At 37.2% G+C, this 22,790-nt stretch overlaps 1 protein-coding gene across 6 annotated transcripts in view; it reads left to right on the top strand.

The window, feature by feature from the left end:
• Positions 1–2,748: 2,748 nt before the first annotated feature.
• PPARG (peroxisome proliferator activated receptor gamma) overlaps positions 2,749–22,790 on the top strand; it is a 123,452-nt gene continuing 103,410 nt past the window's right edge. Inside the window, exon 1 of one of the 6 annotated variants that reach the window (XM_019732688.3) lies at positions 2,749–3,078. The gene's annotated coding sequence lies outside the window, so the exon portion shown is untranslated. Of the gene's footprint in view, positions 3,079–3,338; positions 3,892–4,017; positions 4,115–22,790 lie in introns of those variants that run through there. The other 5 variants (XM_074312974.2, XM_074312973.2, XM_074312975.2 and 2 more) reach the window with 5 other exon arrangements.

Raw genomic sequence — 22,790 nt, 5'->3', positions numbered from 1 at the left:
GTACTCAATAAATGTTTGTGGAATGAATGAATCTGCAACTGTAGTTTATACAGTGTTATTCCAACTTCTTAAAATGTGGTTAAGAAACACATTTTACACCAACTCGTGGTACACACAAATGCACATGCATGTATAACACAAAAGTTATGAAGCAACACTTTCTTTAATTCAATAGTTTCTGTTCTCTTTTGTTCCTCTTTATTTGACATTAAAAAAAAAATATGCTGGGTATGACCCATTGAACTGATTTAATAAGCCACCAATGGATCAAGGCCAATAGTTTAAAATACAGATTTATACTATTTCAATTTATATTGCTTCTTACATCTATAGGCTTCAGTAACTATAGATCACTTTTTTTAAAATGACAAAATTTTGTATCTGGAAGGGAATTTAGAAAGTATTCAAATCAACTCTAAAATGTTGCACTGGTTATGAGTTCCCTGCAGTGGGATTCCTTTTAGTCAGTGTTGTTCAATTCAAATTTTCCCCACTGAAAGCAGATTGGCCCTACCTCATACCATACACAAACTTTAACTCAAAATGGATCACAGACCTAAATGTAAGAGTTAAACCTATAAAACTCTCAGAAGAAAACTTAGGAATAAATTTCCATGGCTTTAGGTTAGGCACTGACATGCCATTCAGAGAAAAAATAGATAAATTATATCTCACCAAAACTGAAAACTCTTTTGCTTCAGATGACTCCATGGAGAAAAAAAGAATTACAGGATGGAAGGAAATATTTGCAAATTAAATAACCGATAAGGGACTTGTATGTAGAATATACTATAAATAACTCTTACAAATTAGCAATAAAAAGGCAAATAACCCAATTTAAAAATGGGCAAAGGATTTGAATAGATGTTTCTTCAGAGGATACACAAATGGCCAGTAAGCATGTGAAAAGATGCTTGTATAACTAGTCATTAGGAAAATGCAAATCAAGACCATAATGAGATATCATTTCACACCCATTAAGTTAGCTAAAATAAAAAAGACAACAGTGTTGACAGACATACGGAGAAATTGAAACCCTCATACATTGCTGCTGGAAATGTAAAATGGTACAGCCACTTTGGAAAACAGGCTGGCAGTTTTTTTAAAACTAAACATAAAGTTACCATATGACTCAGAAATTATGCAATGAGGTATATGCCCAAGATAAATGAAAAATATATGCACACAAAATCTTGGACATGAACGTTCATAGCTGCATTATTCCTAATAGCCAAAGAGTGTAAACAACCCAAATATTCATCAACGGATGGATGAATAAACAAAATGTGATATATTCATACAATAGAATAGCATTTGGCCATAAAAATAATTGAAATACTGATACATGCTACTACTACATAGGTGAGCCTCAAAACATTGTGCTAAGTGAAAGAAGCCAGTCACAAAAGACCTTGTGTGATTCCATTTATATGAAATGTCCAAAATAGATAAGTCTATAGAGACAGAAAGAAATGAGTGGTTGTCTAGGGTTGGGGGGGGTGACTATTAATGAGTAGGACGTTTCTTCTGGGGTGCTGAAAATGTTCTAAAATTAGATGATAGTGATGGTTGAACAACTCTGTCAATAAAGTAAAAATCATTGAATTGTACATTAAAAATGTATAGTACTTAAATTTTAGATTTTGTATATTACATCTCAATAAAGCTGATATTTAAAAAAAAAAAAAAAAAAAGAGCAGATCGGAACTCTGGAATGATCAAGAAGTAGGATGCATGCAGCACTTCCAGGCCTGAAGGTAGAATGCTGAGCCACCTCGACCTGACTACCTAAATTGCTGGCAAAGAAACAGGGTTTTCAGTGGTCAATAAAATGGTTTTCTTTGAAGTCCCTAAAATAGAATTGTGGCCCTTAGCCTCTTATTTTAGGAGATGAGTGGAAAGATACACACCTATTGATTTAAGCTCTGAACTTTCTTTGAAATGGTACTCATCCTCACAAAAAATCCCTTCAAACTACAAATGAGGGCATTCTGCATTAGAGAGCAAAGAACTAGGTAGGCATCCCCAACAATTAAGATGCTAAAGGACTAGAGAGCATCCTGGACAAGTAATTGATACGGTTCTTGAAATCAGGGATTTTATTCCCCTTTGGGAGGGCCAGGCCTAGAACAGGATGTGTAGTAAATGAAATTGTTAGAAGGCAAAGAAAAAGTAAGGCCTCAGGTCCGGAAGGCCAGAGGCTTTCTGATTGGACATCTGTCAACCCGCTTTGAATGGGTCTGATGGAGAAAGCAGCAGGAAAACACGCTGCCCACGGTCTACCCTGTAGATTTATGACGCAGCATGCCCCCCTTCTCAAACTTGAAAACTTGACGTTCCCACACCTAGCATCTCACCTCTACCCCAGTGTCCGGGTCCCTCCGTGTAAGGAACACTGTTAAAATAATTCAAGAAATTATGTTAATGAGTTTAAGAAATACTTTGAATGATTAAAGCTAAAACTCTGTCACTCTGACTAATGAATACGTTTGAATTACAAATGAAAAAGGGGGGCGCTGAAAGTGTGCAGCACCATTGGGATATCAGATAAAAACCAGGTGATCTTAAGTATGCTTTTAACTACTTTTTGTAAAGAATGTCATTGAAAAGAGCAATTGCGGGGCGGGTGGGAATCTCGCAGACCACTCTGCGAAAGGCGAGACACACTGGCCTGGAGAGGGCGGGCGGGCTCCGGAACCCCACATCCCGGGCTCTACCCTAACGTGACCCGGGGCATCTTTCTGAGCTTCGCCCGGGGCCCTTCTCTGTAAAATGGGACCATTCGGGGCCGCCTCCCAGCGGTGATTGTGAGGAACAAACGGGGCTGGACGCCTAGTAGGCGATCAGAAAAGGCAGCCCCGGAGGCTAGGGGCCCTACTGTGCGCCAGGGCGCGGGTGCCGCGGGCCGCTCCCTCCCGGCTCGCCCGCCGCCCCCACCCCGCGCCCGCCCCTGGCCCCGCTCGGCCTCGGGCAGGCGGAGTCGACCGCACTCCAGGCCCCTGCGGAGCAGCCGCCTGGGGCGCTCGGTCAGCCGCCGGGACACTAGAGCGGGGCGCCACGCCGCCGCCGCCGCCGCAGGTCAGAATCAGGGTGCCCGGGGGGCGCTCCGGCCCACGGGGCCTCGGGGCGGGAGATGCGGGGCGAGGGGACGCGGAGGAAGGCGGCGCGCAGAGGGGTCCGGGACCGAGGAGGGTCTATCTATGCTGAGAGCTGGCGGGGGCTGAGGGCTCGCTTAGAGGGGACCCGGACGGACTGAAGGGTCGCCGCTGAAGGGGTCTCTGGCTGAGGGGTCGTGGGCAGAGGGGTCACGGTCCGCGGGGACGGGGCATGACAGGTCCGGAGCTGAGGACTGAGCCCCGAGAAGTCCCGGCGCAGCGCGAGCAAACGCGGCGGTGGAGGGCAAGGGCTGCACGCGAGGCGCGCCAGAGAGCGGCGGTCCCGCCCCAGGAGACGCGAGCCCTCGCGTCCTGAGCTGCCCTGGGTGGAGGTCCTAGAGGACCCGGGACCTCCGATCACCCGAGGAGGTGCTCAGGCTTCCGGGAGCGGCTCGCGGGGGACATTGGGGTAGAAACGCGGGATCCCGTGCGTGGCCGTCTGGCGGCCGTGGAGTCCTCTTGCTCGGTCTGCAGAACCCAGGCGGCGATCGCTGTGTAGGGTCGTAGTGACAGTTAAGCGAGGGAAGCCCTTGGGGTCACCCAGCCCGGTGCCCTTAAGCTCTCTGCTGACTCTGAGCCGAGTGGAGGGCTGGGGGTGTGGGCTGGAGCCCCCAGGGTCGTCGGGGATGAAGAGTGCGGCCCCCTCTCATCCCCTGTTCGGAAAGCGAGTGTTAGCGTGTTGCAGGCCCCCACTCGTCCGCACAAGCTTTACTACTGCACTTGTAGCCTAACCGAGGTAGGTAATCATGGTCCCTCAGTGTAGGGGGTGCAAGGTGGGTGTGTAGTCGTGGTACTTTATGCCTTGGTATTTGGGGAGGAGCCTAAGGTAAGGAGGCAGAAACTGGGAGTAACCTATCTGCTGCTTTTATATAAGGTCAGTTAGGTAAAGAAGGGGCCTTTACCTCTGCTGGTGAATCAGAAGGCTGCATTTCTAATTCTTCTTAACTCCCAGTGCTTAGGTGAGTCGGCTCACTGTAACTGCATTTTGTTCAAATGTTTTGGTGATGTGTCCAAAATGTGCAAGATGACGATGATGGTTAATTATACTATATCGTTATTATTTTGCTGTGCTCTTGCTTTACGGTGAGAATCTAATTCACTTGAGTTTGAGGATAATGGTTGGGAAAATGAAAAATTATTTCAGGAGAATAAAGCAAAACAGTAGTGTGTCATGAAGAAGCTAAAGTTTTTCTTCTTTTCCTCCTTTTAAGCTTGGGGACAAAATGTAAAATTAATTTGTGTAAATTATCATCTGAAAACAAAACCGAGCAAGATGATGAACTGAGTTGTGTGAAACCTATTGCTGGAGAAACTCGATTTTGAAGTACAGTTTTAATGTTAGGTGTTTTTATCATTCATGAAACAAATTGTAATGAGTTATTGGGAGAACAATGACCAACTTACTTTTCAAAGGACCTGAGTAGATGTTCGACAGATCTCAGGTGTTCTGTGGCAGCCTTCCTTGTTTAGGGCTAAGTGTTCAATACCTGGCTGAAAGTAGAACCAACCTGATGCTGCTAAATGAGTTAGAAAACCCTCTGGTATAGAGACTAACATAGACATTCACTGTGGCCTCTCTCTTAAAGAAATAACTTCCACTCCTATACAAGTTTTATAGAAAATACTCATTGATACTCCCAGTTAGCATGTGGAGTGCTATTTCAAAAGATCCTATTCAAGTTTTAAAACAATTTTTGTGTTGTCTATTTTTCAATCAGATTCACTCTGGAGGTTATATATGTTCCATAGGATTCTTTAATATACAATATTTTAAAACTAATGTGTTAGCCAAGCAGTGAAGTCTGTTACAAAACCATCCGTTTTTGTCTTACTGTGTACTTCATATAATTTTTCTCTTTTATTTAAATTTGATGATATCTGATACTCCGTTTGCTGATAATTATATCTTAAAACACCTTAGAATTAACTAGTGACTGCTCAGCCTTTTCTTACTGGAAGAAAAATAACTGGTGATTTAATTTTTTAATCAAAACTCTTTTTTCATATTTAAGTTGGTTTGTAGCTTTTGCAATAACTATTGTAAAAGCATGCCATCAGTGAAGTATAAAGGTTGGAGAATTTCAAGCTAAGTTTTTTGATCACGGTTTTTTCATTCTTAAATTTAAAAGAATATAATGTATTTTTAAAATTAAAACTGCAACTGGTATTTTAAATAATTAAATACACTATTTTCTTTGAAGAGACTAGTTTCCTTACTGTTCATTTCTTTGTATATTTCAGACTTACATTTAAAAGAAATGATCATTTTTAAAAATCACAATGTTAATTTCAAAATCCCTGTGACATAAAATTATATTATCCCTATATATTAAAATTTGTACAAGAGAAAAAGTGTTACTGTAGGAATTTGCATTAGAAATGCACTGCTGCTCATGGCTAATTGCTTTTAATTAGTAAGTAATATGACTATAAGCAAATACCTATTTTCTCTCCTCTGTAATTCTTTGAAAATAAGGATGCTTGCCACTAACTTTAATTATCAAGATAATCATGCGTGTAATAGCAGTGTGAACGGCACTGCTATGAAAACATATGCAAGTATTAATAATGCATTTCGTTTTTAAATTGTGAAGTGGTTGTTAATAACTAGAGACTTTCGTGAAATAGGAAAAAAATGTTAAAATAATACATTACAAATGTCATATATTCTGGCCCATACTTTTGTTTCTTTCGTAGGCTCTACATATGCCCAATGAATAGAACAGAAAATGTTAGTCATTCTAATTTGTGAGTGGTTTGCTGAATTCAATGTCACTTGAATTTGGAAATATAATATATATCATAGGTGCGGCAAATGTACTAGAACAAGTTTTTGGACTCATAGGATTCCACTAAATAAATATTAGTTGTAGAGGATGTTTTTTGAATCACTAATCAAGAACATTTAAGACACCAGTCTATAAGCGTAAACATACGCCCTTCCCCGCCTTAAAAACTGTTAAACTGAATTTCTAATTTACTTTTCTTATTTTTTCCTAGCAAATTCCCACGTTAGGGTAGTTGACTCTTGAGCTGTTCCTTTCTCCCTATTAAGACTAAACAGTAACAAAAAGAGCAGCGATGTAAAATGCTTACAAAGGTCCTTTAAAACTGATCGATTTGACTTCACAAATGTACAGTAAGATCTGTGAAAAACCATCTTGCAAGCGTAGATAGCCCCAACATATCATACTTCAGGTAGTTTCACAGCATTCTAGATGAAAATTTTAAATTTAAGATTATTTGTAATCTTCCTGGGGGTTTCTTATTTACTCTTTGTATTTTATCACAAGGCAGAGGTAGATTTGGGGGAGTTATATGGCATATGTTTTAAGCTTATTTAATAAAAATATCATGTTTTAATTTTTATTTACCTAAAATACTTAAGTAGGTTCTTGTAAGGAAATCGGCTCAAATACAATAGGCCATATTTTGGGCGAAATTTTTGTAGATACTAAGACACCAACTATCACCAATAATAGTATATACTTAAATTATTTTTTAAAAATGGGTTTATATAATCTTAATATTTTTCTTCAATGCACACCAATATTTTAATACTAAATATTTAATTCAGTATATGAGTGTTTACATTTTTAACTGTTTCAGTTATTATAGCGGGGCAAGTCTCTTATTCTTTCCAACTCTCCATTTCCTCATCTGTGAAATGGGAAAAGTATTGCAGTTATTGTTCTGTGCGTTTTTTTGTGTGTTTTTTTGTATGATTTTTAAGACTTGATCAGCAACCTGTGTATCTTAAATGCTATGACGTTGGCCCTGAATTTAATTGAGCAGATATTTTAAAGAGAACCTTCATAGTTGTCTGCATTATGTATAAGTAACTCTTTTACAACTGTTAATAGTTCACCCTAGCACTAATTTTGAGATTATTCTTAAGAGTGAACTGAAGATAATGCTTGCCCTGTGGTGATCAATTTATAAAATGCTTCTGGAAATATTTCATTGTTATTTGATTTTAAATTGTCATCATTCCCTGATGACTTTGGATAAAAATCCGCCTAGTAATTATTTTTGGTTTATTGATATTATGTTTGCAAGTCCTATAGTAGACATAACGTTGACCCTCTTGTGTCAGTATTGTATGTCTAATGTGTCTAGAAGGCACGGATTGTGCTTTTTTTATATATAAAGTTTTATTCTGTGCATATATTTATGGTGCACCCTCTGAGTATATATTATAATTTATCCGGGAACAAGTTTGTTGTATAATGAGGGCGGTGATCCTTTAGATCGAAATATAGTTTAGTATTACAGCCTAAAAAACTAAATAGTGACTTATGCTTGTCATAAAAACTGGGTGTCTTTCTAACAAGCTGTAACCAAAAAATAGGCTTTTAGTGGCTTGCAATGTGAGTATGCCCCTAATAACCCATCAATTTACTAGTAGAGCGTAATTAGGAAAGCATATAGTTAACCATGCATCATAAATTTTAACTTCTCCATGTGAATTGTTAAATAATATGTTTATTATGAATTGTCTTCTGTGCAAGAATGTAAGGGACGTGTTTCCAGGCCAGAATTCCATTATGTTCCTGGAATATAGAGCTATAAAGCTCAAGTGGGATCATAATTGAAAGGAAGGGGAAACAGAGAGTAAAGAAAGGCATAGAGCAGTGACTACAGGTGAATGTCCACTTTCCTGTGGCTTCCCTTTGGGGTAGGGAGTGGGGAGAGGCATGAACTTCTACTCCCTGAATGGTATAGGTTGGGCTTTTCTCAGTCATTGCTGTACCCTCAGGTATTCCAGTGACCAGGCCCATTCTCAACTTGAAACTCTGTTTGTGGACAGGGTGCAATGAGTTTCCTTACCCTACTGCGATTTCTCAGATATAAAGGAAAGAGATGAAGTCATCAATTCATGCAACATGAATCAATTAAAATAGAAATTTAAAACCTTGTGGTCAGAATTTAAACTAGACCATATAATGGTTTAGTTTGGTTGGATTCAGTATCTGTTTAGGAAACATTTTTATTCCACTGCATTGATTTTAGAAAACAAATTCATTGCCAGTTTTAACTTAGTTTTGGTTTTTTGGAAACTAATTTGTGGACTCGTCTAGAAGAATTATAATATGTAGTTAAGGCTTTTTGAGACAAATTTTCTGACCTTCTGGGAAGAGTTCAGATTAGTACAAACTTGGGGTGAGAAGTCCTTCACAGTTTACCGCAGATAAGGAGGCAGATATGAGGGAGGTAGAAAAATAGGGAAATACCCTGAGTGGGAGTCTAAGAATCTCTGTATGCTCAACTCCCACTATCAGCAGGTTACGTAGTTACTGTGCAGAGACCTGAAATATAAGGTTGGTTTCTAACAATTCATCTTGCTCCTTGGTGACATCATAGAATTTTAGATTAGCTTTACATTTAAAATTTGCCACTTTGCACCGGTATTCTCTCTGGCTCTCTAAGTTGCCTTTGGGAAAGTGAATGGAAAGAGAATATTCTCATCCTGTATGTTTAAGGAATAAACTTTCCTTTATAGTGAAGGCAATGGGGAAACATACCTGTCAGACTGCCAGAGTGCAATGATGAAATGCTGGAAAGAACCCCTTAACTTTGACCCCCACTCCCACTGGCTGTCATTCCACCTTTAAAACTGCCTTTGTCATTTAGAGGTTTAGAGTCTGCTTTCAAGATGCCAATGTTTCTAGCAAAGTTAATTCTTTAAATCACCATCAGCAAAAATTTGACAGGTTGGTTCCTAGTTTCCTTGCTACCTGAAAACAAGGCCTTTAAGGAATGGAAAACACATTTGGAGTTTGAGAGAGGATTGGGATAAGGAAAAGTAAAATTAAAGTGATTCAGGTCCCAATTTCTCCACAAACCAGCCTTCATGAAACTAAATATGAAGATATCCATTTGACATAGTAGTGATAGGAAAGAATGTATTCTCCCATACATGCCTTTATTTTTCTCCTAAAAGTCAACGCAATTTGTAGTTTTTCCTTGAACCATTTTTTTTTCAAAGAAAACAAGTTGTTATTCCCAAATATTATCAGTTTACTTAGGAAATGTTATCAAAATTAAGGTTATGAATTAGTTGTTGGTTAATGTAATCCAATATCTGAATATTACCTCTCACTCTGTCTTTTATTTTCTCTGCAATGTTAGACAAATTATCTCGTCTGTGCATGAGTTAATTCTTCCAGACTTTTAAACTAGTTTTCTAATAAATTGAAATGAGAGGACTCTTTCAATCTCATCAGAAAAAAACATGGCAAAGAAGTATAAGTAATGCTTAATACTTTGGCCGATCAACAGAGCATAAAATTTCATACATGCTTTATTTTTTTGCCAAAAATAGTATGGCAAGCCAACACATCTATGTTAGAAATAGAAGCTTAGTAGCCACCTCAAAAGCAAGTTCATTAATTCTGTGAATCAGCTGATAGGCAGTGTTTAACAGGTAGGTAGGGGCCACCCACAGGCCTATGACTAAGCATGTTGCTTACTTGTCATTCACTTTTTCCAAAGGATCGCTGAAGTCTGCATCTACAGCACAGAATCCCAGCCTTACCTGACTAAATGCCGTTCTTTTCTGTCAATTGATAATTACCAAAATTTTGATTATATATAGAAAAGTACTTATATCAACTCTTTCTCTTGTTTTATATAGAGGATAGAGTTTATGAAAGAGAAAACGTATGAATGGTGTACGTGTAAATGAAGAAGGTACTTTAATAAATTATTTGCATATGTCAGTAAAATCCAGGAGAGTGAGGAAAACACCCAGGCATTTGCCAATGCGGGATTACTACATGTTTCCTAAAGCATTTGGAACTAATTAGAAACATCCTGGCTTTATTTAAAGGCAATATAATATATTTTTTAACTTGGTTTTCAACAAGGTCCAAATTGTTGGCTTTTAGAACTAGAGTAGTACAATGTCTACAAAAATATAGATTATCCGTTTCTTAAAAAAGGTACTAACTAGGTTTTATTCTTTCTATCTCCAGCATATAGCACAGCGTACAGCACATATAGGCACTCACACATTTTCATAAGTGTACAGAAATAGTCTAAGGCGGTGGTTCTCCAAGGCAGTGGTTCTCCAAGGCGGTGGTTCTCAAAGTATGGTCCTTGGACCAGCAGCATCAGGATCATCTGGGAACTTGATAGAAATGCGAATTCTCTGGCCCCACCGCAGACCTACTGAATCAGAAACTATGGGGATGTGCTTTAACAGGCTGTGCAGAGAGTTCTGATGTACACTGTTTTGGAACCCCTCACCCGAGGTGATCCCTGCATCCAATCCGATAGCCTGGAGCCCATTGGTTAGTTTGGATTATTTTTCGTAGGCCTTACCCTTGCCTACACTTAAGTTCTTTGTCATATTCTCCCCATGGGTAGAATCTCTTGGGATCATCATATTAAATTACCCCTCTTGGTTTGACATTTTATTACTTAAAGAAGCTCAGTGTTGTTGTCAATAAGCTTGTGTCAAGAGAAGCTAGCTGGCTCACTTCTTAGTCCAAGCGTCACTGGTTCTTCTCACCTTAGAATGGTTGCCTAGGATCCCGAATCTCCAAGTTCAGAGTATTATTTCTAAGACTGGATTTTATAAGCTCACCAAGGATGCTCCACCCCTTGAAGATTCACATTAAACAGACATACAGGATACGGATTTGTAAACCTTAATGCCAGTTTAATAATAGAAAATAAACCTTTCCTAGGGATTGTTGATAGTTTTTTTTTTTAAATTCTGTTATTCTGGAATTGAAGAAACTTGTATCCTTGTATATCTCTGATGTCACTATGATTTACTTCAGTCTCTTTGGAAAGCAGTTGGGCAGTATATCGCACACTCTGATGCTATACCCCCACTTGTGAGACTTTTTCCAAAGAGATGGAGGATATAGGAAAAGCCACATACACAAAAACTTTCATAAAAGCATTGTTATAGGAACCAATATTTGGAAGTAACTTAAATATTCAACAGCAGGGGAATGGTTAAGTAAATTATGGTGTAATTACTAGGTGAAATGTGATACAATTATCAATGATGACTTAGAAAACTATAGCAAATCTGAAATTAAATTTTAAAAAGTAGCATAAAAATGTATGCGCACTATTGATTATAACCTTGTATAGACATAGGTATATGAAAAAGTCTGGAAGGGAATATACAAAAATTATGACAGTTATATTAAAACAGTGAGGTTATGGAGGGCCTTTTGTTTGTTTCTATATTTTTCTCTTTTCCAAAGTTTAGCCAGTAATATAAAATTAATTCTATAACTAAAAACATACATATATAGCTTTTTAAAATGGGTCTATGACCCTGATCAGTAAAAATCAAGGCAAAGAGTAAATTAAACATTGAGATTCTTTTAGCGATTTTATTCCTTTAAAGCCATTGAAGATAACAGAAGGCACTGCATGAATTCTCTTTTGTTGTACCCAGTTTTATTTCATAATTAATTTTATTTCACATATTGTGTTTTGCTGTACTCTTTGCTTGACTAGCCTCAATTTGGAAGGGAAGAATATCCCATCTCTGTGACAGCCTCTTAGTTTTGTCAGCCATACCTAAGATTTGATTTTTGTTGATTTCTGGACCTGTGTTCTCTTTTTATCTTTAGTATACACTGACCAACAGAGCTTTGAAAAATAGTTTCCAGGATTATATTTTTAAAGTCACCCTCTTTTAATTTTTTAAGAAAAATATGTATATCTATTATATTTTTTTTCCCTAAAACTAAATAAACTCATGATAGAGTTATTTGGCCTTCCAACTCTTGACAGAATGCTGAACTTGTAATCAGAAAGAGCTAATGCAGAAGCATGTGAAAGTAAACTTCTACCACTTACAAATGGTCATTATGAGACCTTGATATAATCTGTGATAATAATTTAAAAAATAAAAAGAGATTTAAAATAGCGAGTGAGTAGAGGTGTCCCCAAATCTAGTCAGACCTGTGAGTGAACACTGTAAAAGATATATCTATATGTCTATATATGTCTATCTATATGTCTATGTGCACACGCATGTGTACAACACACACAGAAATGGCTTTTGAATTAATTTTTCCTTTTTTCTGTTGCATTGTTTTAGAAATGCCAATGGGAAAATCAAGTAGTTTTGCCTTTGACCCAGATTACAGGTTACATTTTTCTTGTCACTTTAATTTGGGACTTTTTTTTGAGAAATTTGTATCAGCCTGATGATGTGAGAATAAACTTTTTCTAAATAAAAACAAAGTCCTAAACGCTTTTTAGAAATTTCACATCAGCTAAACTAAATATTTCTCTCTTCTTTCTGCCATTTTTGATGATTTAATCCTAATACAGCCCAAGGCAAACCTCAGCTAACAAAATTCAGTTTATAGCTCTTAGAATTTGTTTGTGGGTTATACAGACTTGATATGATGATACCTTAGAACACATCTGAGAAGCTTCTTTTTACTGAAGCTGTATTTATTCAATCGATATTTATTGAGCACCTACTTTGTGCCAAAAGCTGTTTTAGAGAAGGCGGATAACGCAGTGAACAAGACAGATAAATTCCGTCTGTCCAGGAGTTTACGATTATCGTTATATAGATTTAACAAGAACATTAGTGGAAGAGATGGTGACTCAGGAGGGGACAGTCTTGACCCAGGCCTGTGTGTCGGCGGCATTGCGAGGCCAACCTTGAGCTGGGTGGCTGTCTTTGAGTTAGCATGTTGTAGGGGAAAACCTGTATCCTTGACTATTTTTTCTTGCTCTCTTAGTATTATATTATTTGGGGTTACATATATGTATTGTATCTTATATACAATGTATTTATGACATAACTTCTCCGTCTGTAATAAAGTTATTAACAAAGAAGATAGAAATGCATCCTTTGTTAATAAGGCATTACTATTCTTGAAAATCTAAATGACAAGGTGATTATTCACTTTGCAGAAGGATTATTTATTTTATAATGCTCTCACAATAGATGTATTTAAGTGGTGAACTATCCAAGTCAATTTAGTTCACAACTTTTATTTATAAAAAATTATTTACACCTAACAAAAATGTAAAACAAGTTCACTGGGACTAGCCCATTAAAATTCAAAAAACAACAAACAAACAAACTTTTTTCCCCTGGGAAATAAAGTTAGCTACTTTCCTTTAAAAGCCTATTAAGAACTTCCCCATTTTTGGAATATAATATTTCAGCAATAGGGGACACAGATCCTATTTCAGGTGACTGTCCTTTGGTCAAATTAATTTTATAGTTATTTCCAACTTCTATTCGTATATTCAAAATCAAATTGTCTATTATTTCAGTTCTGTTTTTAAATAGACAGAAAATATCTTATTGACCACTTAGAATAAATCCTGAACGTGAAACTTTTGGGGGAAAAAAGATGAGGAAAATAAATTTTGAAGGACTTCATATGAAGTTAAATGGAATTGATTTTCATATATACAGTGGCATGGAATATTACAGTGCGACTCAATCCGGATATAGCCAAAACTTTCAAATTTTGCAAATTTCACCACCGTTTATTCAATTCCACAAACTCTATCCACATTTATTGAATGACCAGTCGCTTTGCAGCACTAGATATCCTTCTATGGGACACAGTATCTGCCCACCTGGAAACATGGCCTTGTAGATGGTGAGTCAGGTGCATTTTCAGTGTGGCGACGCCACACAGAGACTGAGTAAATGAACCAGCATCTAACGTGAGGCAGGCAGATAACCCCAGCTCAGTAAAATCTGAGACAATGACTAAGTGATTGAGCACAGCATGTTGACATGGCTGTGTCGTTAGGCCATTCGCACGATTCATGCTGTGTATCCCACTATGCCTGCTGGGACGGTCTTTGGTCCTCACAAAGCGCAATACACACACCCAGTTAATTTGTTCTTACTATGCACATTCAGTTTTTAAATGTCAGGTTGATTTCCTTTGTGATACAACATGTGTGTATGTGATATATTTACCCTGACCACCAGCTTTTGAATTCAGAAAATGCAAACTAATTTTAATGTTAGCTAAAGTAAAACAGAAGGCAGGCCTCCTCTGACATGTAATCTGATGTGGACACTGCACATTATATATGCTGTCATATCTTACAATTTCTATGTTCAAGTTCTGGGTACCAGGCAACAATGTTAATTCCTAATGGATAGGAATGAATGTTGTATTTCTTATTATTCCTCTTACATATATATGCATTGCACACCTTCCCTAATTCACAGCCTGTAACACAGCGGGCTGGGTGCATTATACGTACTTTATAAATACTTCCAAACTGGATTTGATTTTGAGGACAAGTTTTGCTTTCTCAGTATCACTTGTATGAGATTCTCAGTGTTCCAGCTCTCCAAATTTTTAGGGAATTCCCTAAATTACTCTTTAAAATGTTAATTTCTATTTTATGTAACATTTTTTTAATGATACATAGTGATATGAAATTAGTGCCAGAAGACATTTCCATTTTGCTATTCTAAAGCGGCAAAATGGGATATGAAAGGGAAAAAAATGTTAATTATAGACTTCAGCATTCTATGTTGGATCTTTTAGTTGTTATGGTCAGAAGAACAGGTTTTAAATGGCCTAAGGGCCAGCACACTGTTTTACATTCTTGTTTGGAGCCGTCCAATGGCAACTGTAACAAATTCTGTTTAGTGCTTCTACTGCTAGAGAAGAGTTCAGAGTACTGTGCAGTAGGAAATGTTATTTAGACTTATTCCTTATGCATAAAATAAAATTAGTTTCCTTTCCAACTTTTTGTTAAGTGTTAGATAAAACATTATCAAATTCTGGTCTATTATAATAGTTGGCTTATAATATGTTAAATAATGTAATCGCTCAGCTATTTCATATGTGAATCAAAGTATTATCATAATTATTTAATAGTTAATCTCCTTTTACAAGGTAGATACCGGTTTATGAGCAACTTCAAATCAAAATACCAAAGACTGATTTACATATAAAAGCAAAGCAAATAGACAAACCTTTTTTTTATGTGGACTTGTGACATCTCTGCACACCCACTCTTCTCTGTAGGCCTTCATCTGTGGATGTAGAACGAAGGTAGGAGTCTGTTAACAGAATATCAAGGCAGGGCATTTGCACCCTCTCCACCCTTGGGCATCCTGCCATCATCCTCCTACAGCCACATCTGTTCATCTCCTACTGGGACAAAGAAGTGCCCTACTAGATACAATACCAAGAGAGAAGCAAAGGGAAGTTGAGGATAGAGCATGATAGAAGGAAGGACAAAAAACTGAAACAGGTGGAAGCTTTCATGGATGATCCATACTTCCGTTCTCTTAACTTACTACTTATTCATATATGGGTGCACACAGTGAATTGCATACATGTTAAAGTAGGTTCCAGACACAAAGGGACACGCCAAAGCTCCTGGGTCTAGGAGCATGTAATCGACATGAATCAAAAAGGGGTCCAGTTAATTGTTGTAACCAACAATTCAAAGCAGTATATGGTCCAGGACTCAAATAAGGAAGGCAGAAAACAAACGCTACAGAAATTCAGAGAATGGCAAGATCAGTGTGGCGCAGAGAGTATACCCAGGAAAAGTCTTGTAGAGAAGGTAGGAGTCGAACTTGACTTCATAAGTTCAGGGATGGACAGAGTAACCTTATTGGGGGAAAAAAAACAAAACTAAAAAATAATACGGAAAAAAAAAGCAAGGGAATCCAAGTACAATTCTGTTACTATGAAATGTCCAGAATAGGCAAAGCCATAGAGATAGAAAGCAAATTAGTGGTTGCCAGGGCCTCGGGAAGGGGGAAGAGGAGTGACTGCTTAATGGGCACAGGATTTCCTTTTGAGGTGATTAGAATGTTTTGGAACTTGGTAGGGGTGATGGTTGCACAGCTTTAAGAATGTACTAAATGCCACAGACTTGTACACTTTAAAGTAGTTACTTTTATGTTTTGCAAATTTTACCTAAAAAAAAAAAGGTTAAAGATTTGAGATAGCTGAAGAGGAGGGGGAAAGAATTTCCAGTGTAAGGAAACAAATCCTGGTCACTAGTGAACAAGCATGGATTTGGGGGAAACTTGGCAGAGATCAACCCGTTGGATGTGGGTAGGACCTGTGGGTAAGTTAGTGAGAAATATGGTTGGAAATGTAGATTTTAGGGAAGATGAGAAAGGGCCTGGAATGCAGGCAAAGCAGTGTGGATTTTATCTTATAAGGAGTGGTGAGATTCCAGGTCTTGAGAAGACGAGTGAGATGATTTAGTCAGAAGATTAACCCGGCAGTAGTGTGCAGGGAAAGCAGTCAGGAGGCTGTTGCAAAATCTGGATGTAACATGAGGAGGGCCTGTAGGAGCGAAGAGGAAGCGAAAATGTGAGGCACGTTCTAAAGCAGTGAGTGATACTCCAAGTACGGCCTGTGGACCAATGCTCCTCATGAAGTTAGTTACTGACTTGGCACGAGGTAAGTACAGATTTGAGGCTCAGCATTTGAAAGCTTTTATACTGTCACGACCGTCAAGTGCAAGGTTTTGCCTTTCTGCATTTTAAAAGTATCCACAATGCATTGAGAAGAAAAGAAAACTTCCTTCATCCCAGAGTTAGAGCACCACTGCCCTAAAGGACGAAGTAAGTGGAGTTAGTGACTGGAACATGTAGGGTGGTCATCAGCCATTTACTCATTTTTATGGCATGCTTGCTATGTGCCCCATATTGTACTAGCCACTGGATTGATGGCACTAATGCAAGACAGACTGGTCCCTTCCCTTATGAAGCTTCCTGCATCATACACAGTCCTTTGTCAAAGGATTTCTAGGTATTAAAAGGAGGCATACTTCAGCTCAGAATAAGGAAAGCATTCTAATAACTATAGTTGTCGAGTGGTGGGAAAGCGAGTGCTTCGTCAGTAGACACTCATGCAGTCTGACCATCTGTCAAGAAGTCTTGCTTTGCTAGGAGAAACAAACTAGGTGACTTCCAAGGTCCCTTTCAACTCAAAGGTGCCGTGATTCTCTGTTCTGTAATATTCACTTAGTAGGACATATTTCCTTTGTAATTGACAATGTTGGAACACCAATGCCTACTAAGCGTCTGGCCATTGTCATCCTTACTTGTAATTACATTTCCCTAAATTTGAATGCAAGTTCTATTTTAAACATATCTGTACAGTTAGTTCCTGTTCTTTTTAAAGAGAGTACTATTCTTTAATGCTTTCTCAGCCGTCATTTATTTCCAATTTTAATATTTATAGTAAGTTCCTCTTCCGCGTGATATTTTTCGCAAGTCATGCAAATTTCTGCAGAAGTGAGTTACGTAAATCACAGTCATGCTGTTGGTCTTTAAGTCATTTGTTCTTGCTCCTGTGATGTAATGTCGTGGTTGATCAAGACCAGGCATGACTAGCCTTTTGGGAATGTCATTGTGATTCCATTTTGATGTGGGTGAAAGTTCAAATAACTTTGATTATTCAGCTTATTTGACTTGGTTATGACGAGCTTCAAACTGTTATTGTCAACATTTAGCAACTTGAATTATCACAGATTAATTGCACTTTGGAGGGTACGGAGAACTTAGATTTCAAGAGGAGTGATATCCTCACTATATTTTGGAGGAATTCTTAAATAAGAGACATTATGTTCATAGGATTATTTTAGTGCTTATGGTATCAGGTGGAGAAGAACTTTAGCTGAAGAGGAAAAATTCATTTCACTTAAAGTCTAGTAGAATATTTTGTTAAAATAGCCCATTTTCATTGTGTATTATTAAAACAACATATACTTCTCACGAAAATATGTGTAAATTTTTGAAGTGTGCCTAGAGTGGTGCCTGGTATATAGTAGGTAGACAATAAATATATATTGAATATTGTTCATTGAATGTGGGGTGATGGTGGACAAAGCATTTCAAGTGGAAAAATAGTATGAGCAGAGGCATGGAAGTAGGAAAATGTGAGTGTGAGTTTAGAGAAAAACAAAGATAGTTTCCTGAAGGTATTAGTATATATGTGTGATTACGAATGTGAAAACTTTTTGGCTAAATAATTTTGGTGGCTTATTAATTTCTGCATAATATTTAAAATACCAGTGATGACTCTTTCTGATGCTTATATTCAAAGTGAATAATAGATGAGCTTAAATAGTGGCAAAAGTTATTACCTCTGACTAATCCGGATTTCTGGGCCTCTCCTTTCTAGCTTCTTTCCTTTCTTCCTCTCTCCTTCCTTCCATATACTCCGTAGTTTTGCTCTAGCTCTAGTTCTTATTCCTTCCTTTTCCACCTTTTGTTTCATTCCTGGAGTGTCCCATATTCCATCTCTCTTTTTTCCTTCTTTTTCTGCCTCTGTTTCTCTCTCTGTGATGACTCCTTTTCTGTTTCCCAATTCCCAGCATCTGTCTTTGGCTAGGTCTCTAATTATAATTTGGAAATGAAATGTATTTTTATCTGCTAATCAAATGATGAAGTAGGGATTTTTTTCCCCTTTTTGAGATATAATGGACACATAGAATTCTAAGATATTAAAAGTGTATATTGTAGTGACTTAATATATGTATGTATACATTGTGAAAGGATTCCCTCCATCTAAATAATTAACACAACCATCGCCTCACATGTTTATCTTTTTTGTGTGTGAGAATGTTTAAGTTCTACTCTTTTAACAAATTTAAATTATACAATACAGTGTTATTAATTATAGTCACCATACTTTACATTAGGGATGTTTTTATTCTGAATTTAACATGAACACAATGTTTATGTTCCTCTTTCTGAGACTACATAAAATTGGTTATAACTTATAAATGGATTTTGATTGATTTTTTTAGAAAAATTACTGAATCACTAATCCTCAAATTGGGAGAGGGGGGTCAATAGACCTTATGTCATGAATTCTGGTAAAGCATAGTGGCTTGTTGAAATAACCCCTAATTGTCTTTAACAACCTTAATTTCTATCCTTTTTTTCCCAATGGCAGATATAGTATCATAGGATCCTTTAGCATCTAATTACATCTTTACATATGCAGTTACACAAGAGCTGGAATATTTGTCCATTTTGTTCATTCTTTATCCCCAGCATGGAGAACACTGCTAACAAGTATCAGATGCTCAACAAATGATTGTTGCTTTTTATTTCAAATCTGCAGTCTCGTTCTACTTCATAACCCCAAATAGCTATCATGACTTTTTAGAGTAACATTAATCATTAGGATAACTTAGTTGATGATGGCTTTATAAACATAAACATACGATTTCCTGTTTAGAGAATGCAATGCTTTCTTTCCATTTAGCCTACCCTTTAGTGTACTCGCAATTTAAACTCTTAGCCAAAATGTCATTTAATCATTCTTCTAAAGGACTCTTCCTTAATTATCTCAAGCACCAAAAAAAAATCTAGCTATTGATAGTAATATTTATTGAGCACTTATTCTGTATCGGGCTCTATTTTAAGCCCATTACATACATTATCTCATTTTATTCTTCTAACAGTAGCATAAGGTATACACTGTTATCTGTATTTTGCAGATGAAGAAACAAACAGAGCTAAAAATAAGCTGACAGGTGATAAAACTAGGATTTAACCCAAGCAACCTGAACCCAGCACCCTGTGTTGCACTCTTTAACTCTTTAATTTTCCAGTATTTAACCTGCCAAGGAATGAGATATCTACACCACCACCACCACCACCCATTCCACACTTAACAATTAGATCTGCATAAGTATAACCATATTCAGGTGTAACCACAGATTAGATCTAAACTTTTAGTGGTTCTGGTTCACTGCAAATCAGTTTGTGTGTTTTGTAAGTGGTAAGCAACTTGAAAGTACTTGTTTCTGTTACTTGTGACAAGGTAAATTAGACCACCAAACCTTGAACTTATATATTCAGTAACTCTACCATCACTTAAAACCAACCACTGTTAGGAGATTCTTTATTTCCGTTTTTCTTTTTCTCTTCAACTCCCCTTACTCTAAATCAAGTCATTTAATTTTGTCATCCCAGGATATAGAGGTGAATTTAATATCAAATTTTATATGATCATTGTAAAAATCTAGCAAAGGCTGTAATTGATCCATCTTGAGTCTGGCCTCTAATGGACTCAATCAGCAATTTGAGGGAAGGGAGGGAGGTGGCAGATCCATGTATTTAGTTTGATGGGATAAAAATTAGTCATTGAGAGTATTCATATACTTTCACTTTCTCCCACTCCACCAAAGAGAATTTTTATTTGACAGTTCAACACCCGCTTCCCCTACCTTTAGAAAAGTTGGTCTTACAAGATCGATTCCTAGATTTTTGTGATGAAGTATTGGAGAATGAGTGGAAAATGACTGGACATGAAAAGCTGGAGATTTATGTTGATATACATAATAAAGTGCTGGGAAGGAGAGGAGGAGGGAGAGATTATGAAATTACTGGGCTGAGGATGGAGAAAGTGTTTCATTGGGAAAGCTTTTGGTAAAGGCTACACTTTGAGAGTGTGGGGTGTAAAAAAAATCAAAGGGAAGCAGGAAAAGGATATGGGGGAGAAGAAAAAAAAAGGAAGGATTGCTTGCGGTTATGAATTGATCTCCTTCAACGTATTTTGAAAGACTGGAGTAGAGGATGGAATTTCTTTTAATCTTGCAGGGAACAAGGAGTGGTCCAAATATGTCGAATTGTGCGTCTTTAATTCTTCTGAGGAAAAAGTCAGTTTGGGCGATGTTGAATTTGAGGTTCCTGCAGAGCCTCAGGTAGGGGTGTTCAAAAGAAAGTGGGAAACAGATTTAGAACACTTGAGAGAGGAGTTACGGTTAGAGACAAAGATTGGGAGCTGCAATCAAGTAGATGTGTTTATGGGGAAGTGTGAGGTCGGTAAGGCACTTGCAGAACACAAAATACAAGGGCTCCGGGAGGAGAGGTACCAAGAAAAGGGACAAAAATAGTAATGCTGTGGTAGGATAAGAATTCAGAGAAACTGGTCTCTGGGAAGCTAAGGGAAGCGACAGTTTCGATAGTAGAGGATGGACGAAATGTCAAAAGCCGCAGAAGCAGAGACAGTGGTGTGCTGGAGCCAGCGCAGCCCGGCTTATGCAAGTCAGTTGTGAAACTTTCAGGATTTTTGAGCTGATTGTTATCCACAGCCATTATTAAAAATTGAATTGCATATGCTGAAGTTAAACAAGCTATGTTAAAACAAAGGTAATAAACACACCAACTGCATCTCGTCCTAATTATGTTACGCGTTGAGGTGTTCATGTTGATTGTATCTGTAGGGTGGAAACGCTGGACACTGTTGTGTGCTATGGCACCAGCTATTCCCCACTCTGCTCTCAGGGACGGCACATTTATAACCTGAAATCAATCACGGTGGGAGTATATACACCACAGAAATTGGCAAGCACTACAAATCAGAGTATTTTTCCCTATAAGGAGAGCCATTGTTAAACATTTACCAGCACACCATTGGATAAACAGAATGCAAATCAAGAAAAGTCTAATGATTTTAGCAAGGAGACAACTTGTCACTTTTGCTTGAGTTTCAGTAGAAAGATAGGTGGAAAAAACCACAGTCAAATGGGGTTGAGGAGTGAAATAATGGCAAGAGAAGAAATAAATGTCTCGATAAATTTGAGAACTAGTGAGTTAAAGAGTTAAGAAGATTATTATTGTTGATATTGTTTTTTAATTTAGGGCTTACAGACTATATATTAATACAATGTTAATGTACTTTATTAATCTCCAAAAATGAACATTATATGCAAATGTATTCTTCGGTGGAAGCTTTTCTGTTGGAAAGTCTTAAGGAGCTAGTTATTGATAGAACACATTTCAGGAAATGCTGTTGTAGTATTTCACAATTAAGGTGATATTGTTATAAGTTTGAGATAAATATTCTTGTTATTAAAGTTTCTTAGTTTTTAAAAGAAATATTGTCAAGAATGGATGTTGAATTTGGTTGAGTATTTTTTGCATTTTTGAGATTATCATATGGTTTTTTTTAGAAATCTGAGCTAGTCTTGTGACACATTATTTTAATAGGTTTCTAATATTAAATTGTCTTTGCTTTAATGAGATAGATCCAACTTGGTTATGGTGATTTATTCTTTTAATATACTGTCAAATTTTTTATTAGCATTTTATTTATAATTTTAAATTAATATTAATAAATGGGATTAGTATTTTTCTCTTTCTCGTTGTTAGTTTTTTTTGTTGTTTTTGTTTTTTTGTTTTTGTTTTTTTGTTGTTGTTAGTTTTTAATACCAATGTCATGCTACTTTTGAAAAATTAATTTGGTCACTGTATTTTTTCTCCTCAGAAACAGTTTACATAGCAAGAAAATTGTCTCTTCTTTGAAAATTTATCTATAAAATGATCTAGACCCAGAGCTTTTGGGGAAGTAATTGTTTGATAAGTTTTCAGTGGTTTCCATTGTTAGTTATTTTTTTATTTCTTATGTCAACTTTTACCATTTATACCATTTCAGACAAATTAGTCTGAGTAAATTGCCCCTTGGCTCCATTATTATCTGGTTAGATTCTGGTAAAAATCCTATTTCAGATAAAAAGAAATTGGATGAGTAGGTATGAACAGCACCTCTCTACTGTAGGTTCTATTGAAATGTGAGGGGCTTGTTTACTGTCTTCACAGCCTAGTTCTCTGACTTAGAAAGATGAGTAGAAGGATTTATAATCTAATGAATATAAACCAAT

This window comes from Rhinolophus sinicus, chromosome 5 (genome assembly GCF_057876585.1).
Source record: "Rhinolophus sinicus isolate RSI-liver-muscle chromosome 5, RSI-T2T, whole genome shotgun sequence".
NCBI classification, from domain to species: Eukaryota; Metazoa; Chordata; class Mammalia; order Chiroptera; family Rhinolophidae; genus Rhinolophus; species Rhinolophus sinicus.
This window is presented reverse-complemented; position numbering and strand designations above follow the sequence as displayed.